This window comes from Oratosquilla oratoria, chromosome 1 (genome assembly GCF_046742065.1).
Source record: "Oratosquilla oratoria isolate Oo_2021 chromosome 1, ASM4674206v1, whole genome shotgun sequence".
In the NCBI taxonomy this organism is placed as follows: domain Eukaryota; kingdom Metazoa; phylum Arthropoda; class Malacostraca; order Stomatopoda; family Squillidae; genus Oratosquilla; species Oratosquilla oratoria.
Genome location: NC_134777.1, coordinates 103849812 through 103859811, shown reverse-complemented (window position 1 = coordinate 103859811; position 10000 = coordinate 103849812).

The window sequence follows — 10000 nt, the reverse complement described above, 5'->3', positions numbered from 1 at the left end:
CTGCCGAGGGCAAGAACAGCAGCAGCAGCTCGCTCGACGGCGCTTCTGCAGATCCCTGGGGCACTCCGCGCCTGGGCTTGATTCGACTCCAGCCCAAACCCTCAATCCCCCTTTTTTTTCATTTATTTATTTATTAATTTATTATTTTTTCTTTTTTGTTTTTTCTTTATTTTTCTCTTTATCATATTTCCTTTTTCTTTTTTTCTTTTTTCTTTTTCGTGTTTGTAGAATGTATTCTTAATACTGAACTGGGAGTTTTCTTTTTTATTCTGTTTTCATTGTTGTTTTATTTTATTTTATTTGGGGGGCACTGATAATGGAGGTAGTTTTTAGGTGCCCTTTTTTTTTTTATGGAAAAGGAAGGGCAACTGACATTTGAGGTAGTATTTGTTTCTCTTATGTGGACTTGATGGTGTATCAAATGATGGTAATGACAGGTTTTTAGAACTCTTGTGTCTGATTGTGGACTGAAGGAGATAGCTCCAAGCGATACATTGGAGACGAGTTAACTTGGGTGCCTTGTGGCCCCTGCGACGGTCTTGCAGACCGTGACAGGTGAAGCGAGCGACAAGACTTCCGCGGTAGAATTTGTTAGTCCCCCTTTCACCTGCAGCAACATATACATATATATATATATATATATATATATATATATATATATATAAATATATGTATGTATATATATCCATATATATGTATGTATATATATATATATATATATATGTATATATATATATATATATATATATATATATATATGTATGTATATATACACACTGGTTCCCAGTGCAGATATTAATATTTTTTCAACCACATTAACTTTTTCACTTTAATTCCATGTCACCACGATCGAGACTGACAATGCGCTAAATATATATATATATATATATGTGTGTGTATATATATATATATATATGAATATGTGTGTATGTATATATATATATATATATATATATATATATATATATAAACAATAAATAACATTCCTTTCAGCAATTGTCATGTAGATTCTATCTTTGTCATTAATTAATCCATAATAATAGCTTATGCAATGTTATCTATTACCAAAGGCTTTTGCCCAAATTATTGTATAAATAAATGCTGCTACAGGTTTCTCCAACTGATTTCTGTATATAGTTACGATCCATAAAATCTGTATAGTGGGGTGGGATCCTTTACCTAATCTGTGACCAGCAACCGCTAGTTGCATAAGAGTATAAGAATGAAGGAGACAGCAAGAGACCATAAGGCCTACACTAGGCAGTTCCATGTTGCAACGCTCATCTTTTGTGGCGAACTTTGCTGATATGATAATTGATTTTGCTTGATTCATTTAATTTTTTTTATTTCGCTTGTGTTTGTTTAATTGTTTATGTTATTTATTTATTTAGTTATTCATTCTAGTTGTATTTATTTCATTTCTCTTATTTGATCTATCCATTTTTCTAAATTGTTTATTTATATTTATCTATTTAATTGTTTATTTGTGTATTATATTTGCACAAGGTATGCCGCTATTGCAGAAGAATGACTTCCCTCTCTCTCTCTCTCTCTCTCTCTCTCTCTCTCTCTCTCTCTCTCTCTCTCTCTCTCTCTCTCTCTCTCTCTCTCTCTCTCTCTCTACGCGTCACAGAGTTGAATGGGTTGGATTTGCACCTCAGTGTTCGCATGTCATGACAAATGACAACGACACTCAACTAATGTGCCCATCAATGTACAAATGTACATTGGGGTACAAAAGACACAGCGGGGTACGAGGCAGGAGTGATTACAGTAAAGTATAATGTTACATTGAGTACATTTAGTTTATAAAACTTAGTGTGAATTATTGTAGTCCGTGTATTGATCATATAATAGCTGGTAATTGAGCTAATCTATATTGTATGATGTTGTAGCTAGTGTAATGTATTTTGTATAAAGTGGTTTGTGTATTGTTGTATTTTGTATAATAGATTATCTAGGACCAGTGATGGTACCTGCAAGGTGGACAGCAAATCAGTCAATTTTCAAAACTCGTCAACTCTCCCTTACCATCTACATCAAATGCAGCCCTGGGGACTGACAATCGGTCTCTCTATCAACTTTAACTATATTTCTTATGTTTTTTTACACATGAGGAATCTACAACCGGCGACTGCTCTCCTCTCAATAAAATTTCGGGTTGGAGACGTAGAAATAGTTCCACACTTACACAATACAGACAATAATCTAAAGATTTCTCCTGTGGTGAAGCGTTCCTGCAGAAGTGAATCCTACTTGCGTAAGCAGGCGGAAGGTTCGGTTTGAAGGTAAATGAAATTAAAGTGGCCATGGTGGAAGCAGAATGTGATTTGAGCGAAATTTAATGAAGACTTCGGATTTTTTTTTTTTTTTTTTTTTTTTTTTTTTTTTTTTTTTTTTTTTTTTTTTTTTTTTTTTTTTTTTTTGAAAATGCAAACACCTGGAAAGGAAGAAAATCAAGATTTTTACATGAACGATTTTTTCTTTTTCTTTTTCAATGTTGTGCCTGCTGCCTTCCCTCTATTGCTAAATTGTCCTTTTTTCATATCCCTCTATTTTCGTTTAGCTTGTGTATTTTATCCTGTTATGTTTCTTTCTGTCTTTGATATTTTTTCTTTATCTCCTCTTTTTCAGGTCTGTTTGTGTCTGTTATACTTTTACACATTTTTGATGTCGCTGATATCGTTATATCATACTTCTATTTTTGTTTCTAATCTTATTCCGTTTTATTTTCTTTATTTTTCTATACCATTTGAACGTAGATTTTTGTTATTCTATCTATAATTATATATATATATATATATATATATACATACAGTATATGTATATATATATATATATATATATATATATGTATATATATTTATATGTATATATATATACAGTATATGTGTATATATATATATATATATATATATATATATATATATATATATATATATATATATATATAAATATATATGAATAGCTCTGTGAGAGAATGATCCAAGCGCCATGGGCCGCCAAACCCTGCTTTCGTGCTTAACTAGCCGACATAGGTTTCCTGGGAATTGGATTCGTCTCCCTCTGAGTTACCATGGTCGAGGGAGACGAATCTAACTCCCACTGGCGGTGCGGGAACCCCAGGTCGGTTGGTTGAACACGAAATCAGGGTTTGGCAGCCCGTGGCGCTTGGATCACTCTCCCACGGAACTACTCTCTCTATCTATCTATCTATCTATCTATCTCTCTCTCTCTCTCTCTCTCTTTTTCTTCTCTCTCTCTCTCTCTCTCTCTCTCTCTCTCTCTCTCTCTCTCTCTCTCTCTCTCTCTCGCAATTTGGGCTCGGAGGATGTTTCTGGGCTCAGGTACTCAAAGTCTCTGGATCCTCTCGAAGGAGCTTCAGGCAACCTCGAGGTCCTCCTTGGCCACAATGGTTCTCCAGAGGTTCCCGGAGTCGTGGAAGCTCACCGAACTCTTGGATGGAAGGTTCCTCGTATTTTGTCTTGTACTTCGAAGAACTCTGTGAAGGTGCTGTGTCTTGAGGCATTGCTTCTGACCCAGGTGCTGACCGGGGGACGAGGATAGGCCTTCATCCACGAGAGAAAACAAAAGAGCGTTGGATGATTGAGGGCCAAGATTATGCTGAAGGGATAAAGTCAAAGGTAAAAGAGAGATTTAAGAAGGGTGGCAGAAAGGAGGAATAATAGAACTTTTTTTTTGGGGGGGGAGTAAGCCTTGGCTTGTAAAAGAATGTGTGAATCTGATCCGTAAGGGTGTCACCAGTCCCTAAGATATAGCCTAGATAAACGTAGTCACTATTCCCGTATAGAATAGGATCTGCGGTGAGAAATGGGAGGAAGTGAAATGACTGTTCAACGTGAAGAAGTCTTGTGAAAGTGTAGGAGGAATGTTGAATCAGTGGGAGAGGAGGAAGAAGAGGAAAAGGAGTAGGAAGAAGAGGATGAGGAAGGGAAGAGATAGATGGCATGAAAGGAAATGAAGGACGATCGAGACAAGGAAAAGAGTCGGGGATATCTAGAATAACGGGAGAAATGATAAAAGAGTGAGAGTGATACATGACTGAGTGGTTGCAAAGGATGTTTGAAAAGTGTGGAAGAAAAGAGAGAAAGAGAGTTTGTCTGGGGACTGTTAATGCATGTGTCTGAAGCCCAGATACATAGGATAAGGAAATGTGAAGGACTGAATGAAAAATTAATAATCCTTCTAAGTAATCTGCGAAAGGTACATGGAAGAATACTAATAGGATAAGAGAATAGAACGAGAAGGTGGAAGAAGAACAAGGAAGATTTTATGTATATATGTAGTAGAATACTAGTAGACAGAATGAGAAAATATAGAAAGTGTAACAAGAACAAGGAGGGCTTAAAAAAAAAGGTAGAGAATGCGCATATTAGGTTTTTACATTGAATAGACACAGAGTCTAGGGGAGAAGGAAGTTAAAGGGTCTGTTATAAATAGCGTTTGTGGATTTAGAGAAAACGTATGAGACGATATGAGAAATTACAAAAGGTGGGAGAAAACGAAGGTTGAACAGGGGTAGAGAATGTGAATATTTACATTGAATCAACACAAAGTCAAGGCAGGAAAGGAAGTAGAACGTTTATGTGGCATTTGTGGATTTGGAGGAAACGTATGAGTGTGTACAGAGTGACAGCTTTTGTCTGTTGGCGAGAGGTTCTTAAATCATTACACATCTAAAGCGTCTCGAGGTCTGCAAGTCTCTGCGTGTCAGAAGCTACTCGAAGTGTTCCATTGTTAAAAGTCTGTCTGCATGTCGACATTGTTCTTGCTCTCTGAAGAAGAAGTTCCGTGCACATAACATGTACGTATCGCCACTTTGATCGTGCACTTTGTGTATGTTGGCGCGTTTATCTGTATGAGCACAGGCACGCACACAAGTCCTGCGTTGTGGTCGAGTGGCTAGTCGATCTCACAAAGTCCATCGAGGTATTTTGTACTTGAGTGGGTCTTTACAATGTGTCATTCACCTTGGTCGTGGATCACGTGTTAGACTCATGATCGACAACTATGACCCGCACGGATGCGAGCTCAAATCTCACATGTGGCCCCATTTATTGATGATTTATGCTGTGACCTGACACATACATACACACACACACACACACACACACACACACACACACACACACACACACACACACACACACACACACACAATTCCTTGCACATCAGAGTTGAAGTGCCGGCTCGCAGTGCAGCGATGCTGAATTTTTCAGGCCTGGACGAGAGTCGAACTTGGATCAGTGAATTAGCGGTCGAGCGAGGTACCACCATATCATTAAGCCGTATGTTTATACATGTGTGTGTGTGTGTGTGTGTGTGTGTGTGTGTGTGTGTGTGTGTGTGTGTGTGTATGTGTGTGTGTGTGTGTGAGAGAGAAAGAGAGAAATTCTTCAGGATTTGACACATGATAGAGGTATGTTTAGCAGAAGTACAAGGAAAAATTACATATTTAAGATTTTTTCCAGATTATCCAATAGATTGAAACAAAACCAGGGGAAGCCATGATAACGTACATGTGTGTGTGTGCGTGTGTGTGTGTGTGTGTGCGTGTGTGTGTGTGTGTGTGTGTTGAATAGAAGTAATGACTTTAGGAGGACATTATATATATATATATATATATATATATATATATATATATATATGTGTATATATATCTGTATATATATATACATATATATATATATGTATATATATATACATATATATATATTTATATATATATATATATATATGTATATATATATATATATATATATATAATTAATATAAGTCGTGCCATAATGAACATAATTTGTCACCAAAGAGCGAATACTTCCAGCAGAGGCGATTGCACGTGACACATCATAAAATTGAGAACATAACAAGTGGAAAGAAAAATCTTATTGACAAAAAAAAAAAAAAAATGTTTTGCTTTCCCACTGAAGATTTGGATAACCAAAAACTGCATTCAGTCATCAAAAAAAAAAAAAAAAAAAAAATATGCTGCTTTGCTTTTCCATTGTATTTTCCTTCCATTGTGGAACCAGGAAACGCGGCTTAGGCCGGCCTTAGGGGCCACACAAGGTACTCCATTTTAATGAATACCTAGAAATTAGCATCCGGGCTTAGAACTAAAGAACCGAGATCAAGACTTCTGGTTCGGTCTGTATCGGAGACTCGGAAGCCTCCGGGGACTCGAAGTCGGATCTGGAGTCGAAGAAATAAAAATTTCTTAAAGAAATTGAAAAGGCAGAACGGTGGAGGTTTGCTATAGGAGAACCTGAAACTGGGTTCGGACCAGGTGGTACTTGCATGTTATTATACTGGTTACCTACAGGATGTTCGCTTTGTCTTGCGTGGCACCTTCCCCCTTTCCCCTTTCCCCCTTTCTCCCCCCCTTTCCCCCTTTCCCCCACCCCCCTACCCCCGCCTCGGAACCAAAGGGGTTGGATCTCGTATCTGCTAACCCATCCCTGTGCATATACATACACATACATATATACATGTACATATACACACACATGTACGCACACGTCAACCAGGTCAGAGCCTTTACCTGTGTGCGTATTTGCCAAGATAATGTACGTGTAAAAGCAATTACGAAACGGAGTTAGGCACGTATGTCTCCACCGCTTGTGTCTGCGATTACACAATACATTCAAGACTACGTGCAACCATATGTGTGTGTGTGTGTGTGTGTGTGTGTGTGTGTGTGTGTGTGTGTGTGTGTGTGTTTACTTAATTATAGTATACAAGAAAGGAGCAGCGCACGTGAGTACATGTCTCTTCTTCTCTAGTTATCATATCCATCTTGAAATAGTGTTTGTGTGTGCGTGTGTGTGTGCATGTGTGTCTGTGTTTGTGTGCGTCTATGTGTTTGTGTGTGTGTATGTGTGTGTGTGTGTGTGTGTGCGCGTCTGTGTGTGTGTGTGTGTGTGTGTGTGTGTGTGTGTGTGTGTCTGTATGAGTATTTGTGTGTGTGAGTTTGTGTGTGTATTTACCTTGTTGTATAATACGTGAAGAGAGTTATGCTCGTAGTGACCCGTGTGTGTGTGTGTGTGTGTGTGTGTTCACCTAATTGTAGTGTACAGAAAAAGAACAACGTCCGTGAATTTCTGTCTGACTCTACATTTGTCATACCTAGCTTCAAATTCATGTGAATATATGAGTACACTTCTTGTCTCTGTAAATCCTTTATACCCAAGGAGCTACTCAAGACTAGATAAAATCGTCTCGCGTTTAACCGAAGAAAAAATATTGACAAAGACAGCTGATCTAGTTGCGACAATAGACATAACAAATTTTATAAATGTGACAAATACGTCACAGTCGTTTGTATAGGCCACGTACCTACTCTTATGTATTACTGTTCTTTATGCTCGTGGAGAAGACCAATTCAGCACTGAATTGCATTACTAACTGTCACTATTTTGCAGTGCATTTCCGTCTCGGATAAAGCAAGTAAGATTCTGGGACTAATTGTGCGATTTTTTTTTTTTTTTTAATCCCTTGAGTACGATGGGGCCTGTGTTGGCGTCACGAGATCCAAGTGGATATATGAGGATTCCGGCGTTGGAATCTTGATTATATTCATTTTGTAGTTGTAGATAGATAGATAGATAAATAGATAGACTTTATTTGGCAATGAATCAATGTACATGAAGTGCAAATAATGACAAGAACACATAGTTCGGAATAATAAATGCGAATTGCCGAGGATGACACAAAAAGCATGTACGCTTATTTCCATTGTGGTCCTCATGACCTGCTGAGTGACCTGTAGCTGAGTGACCTGTAGCTGAGTGACCTCCATATTCTGTGGACTGCCTTGATCATATTTTCTGTCGTTATTAATATTCAGATTGAAAAAGAACGAGTAATACAGTTGTAACTTTATGTTTTAGATATCTTCATCAGGCAGCTGATGCTTCCTGCGAGAAGTTTAATCGTACTGAAGAGGTTAAAAGTCCATCTGTCATTATCAAGCTAAATCGTTAGTTCGTCACAATTAGAATATGCTGTTTGCGTATGGTCACCGAATCTCATTAAAGACATTGACAGGTTGGAAAAAGTACAACGGCGAGCCACAAAACTAATTCTAATATATCAGAAAGAGATCATACGAAAATCTACTAAAACATATGAATTTATTTTCCCTGAAAAAGCGTAAACTCAGGAGTGACTTGATACAGATCTTTAAGATTCTAAATGGAAATGACATAAAAAGTGACCAATTTTTCACACTGAATGTGAATCAGACAAGAAATAATGGTCTCAGACTGTCAGGAAGTCGATTTAATTTGGAAGTGGGTAGAAACAACTTCGCCAACCGTGTAGTAAATGAATGGAATAAACTTTCTCAGTGCAATGTAGTACAGTTCGAAGTTTTAAGATTCGTCTAGATAAACACCTAAGCAATATACTATAATGCCTGCCATTTATCTATTTTTTATTCATTATTATTTATTTATTATTATTTATATTTGTTCTTGTTATTTATTGATTAACATTTATTTGTTTGTTTATTATTTATCATTATCTGTTTATTTATTTTATTTATTTATTTATTAATCTATCTCCTGATCGCATGCTCTTCCTTTGTAATTGTAATCCTTTGTAATAATAATCCCTTTGTAGATCCACTTGGAAGCTTATTGGTTTACTAGTGATGATATAAGTCCCTCATCCCTTTCCCTCCCCCCCTTACCCCCCATCCCCCTTTCCCCTTCCCCTTCCCCCATCCCCCTTCCCTTCACGTCCCCTTCTTCCTCTTACCCACTGGGTCCACAAGAATAGAAGCGCTGGCAAACCACAACCCTAAATCTTTTCCACCCCCCTTCCTCTTCTCCTCCTTCCCTCTCCCCTCTCCCCTCCTCCTCTCTCTCCTCCTCCCTCCTCCCCTCCTCTCCTCCCCCTCCCCCTCCCTCGCCACATGCAAATGTGAGTCTTCTTGCGTGATTGTGTGGGTGTGTTCGTGCGCGGAGAGTGCATGCGTTCGTACGTGCGTGCTTGCGTCTCAGCGTGACCATTCGTGGAAATAGGCTGGGTAATTGATTGTATTATTAACGGGCAGTGTTGCCGTACCGCGATCCCTGATTTAATTCGTGGACATCGGGGAGAGGGAAGGGGGAAGGGGAGAGGAGGGGGAAGAATCAGCACCTCCCCCTCCCCCTCCTACACCATCATCACGGTGCATCTTGTCACAATTTGATAAAATCATCTGACGGCAGCTATCATATATAAATATATATATATATGTATATATATATATATATATATATATATATATATATATATATATATATATATATATATATATATATATATATATATATATACATCGCCATGGTAAGAGGAAGTAGGTAGATGCCCTTATACTTTCTTTTCTTTTCTTTTCTTTTCTTTTTTTACAAAAATAATATTGTATAAAGAATACGTTCCATATCGCATAACAGAAGCTATATTTACGTAATAGCATTCTAAGAACGTTTCTAAGAACTCGTCCAAAGCAATTAGGGGTTCTAGAATTTGCCCTGCTACGAAGAATTCTAGAAGAGCTTCCATATAGTAACTAATACAAGCGAAAACATTAGAAAAACTCATTGTAACATTCTTTTCTAGTTGGATTTTAGCAGTTGTCGATATTGTTGTTGTTAATGAAGAAATAACGGCAATAATCACTGTAGTTATCGTTGTTGTCATTTTTGTAGCTCTGGTGTGCTCTGGTGGCGTCATCGGAAGCGTGCTGGTCTCGCATTTGCTTAATTATGGGTTCGAATCCCGCACTCCTCCCCGATTTCCAGCACGGATTGTTAGTAACCTGCCGTAACAATCCAAGCTCATAATAGGGTGACGGCTCCGGCCGCAGGTACTCAGCGCCTCCTGGCGTACGCTCCTCATTTCCTTCTTATGTCAGGAAGAGCTGGAAAGGAGGTGTTTTCAGTGTTAAGTAGTTTTCCAGCGATTCTATTCATTTGGACAGTTGTAGAAATAG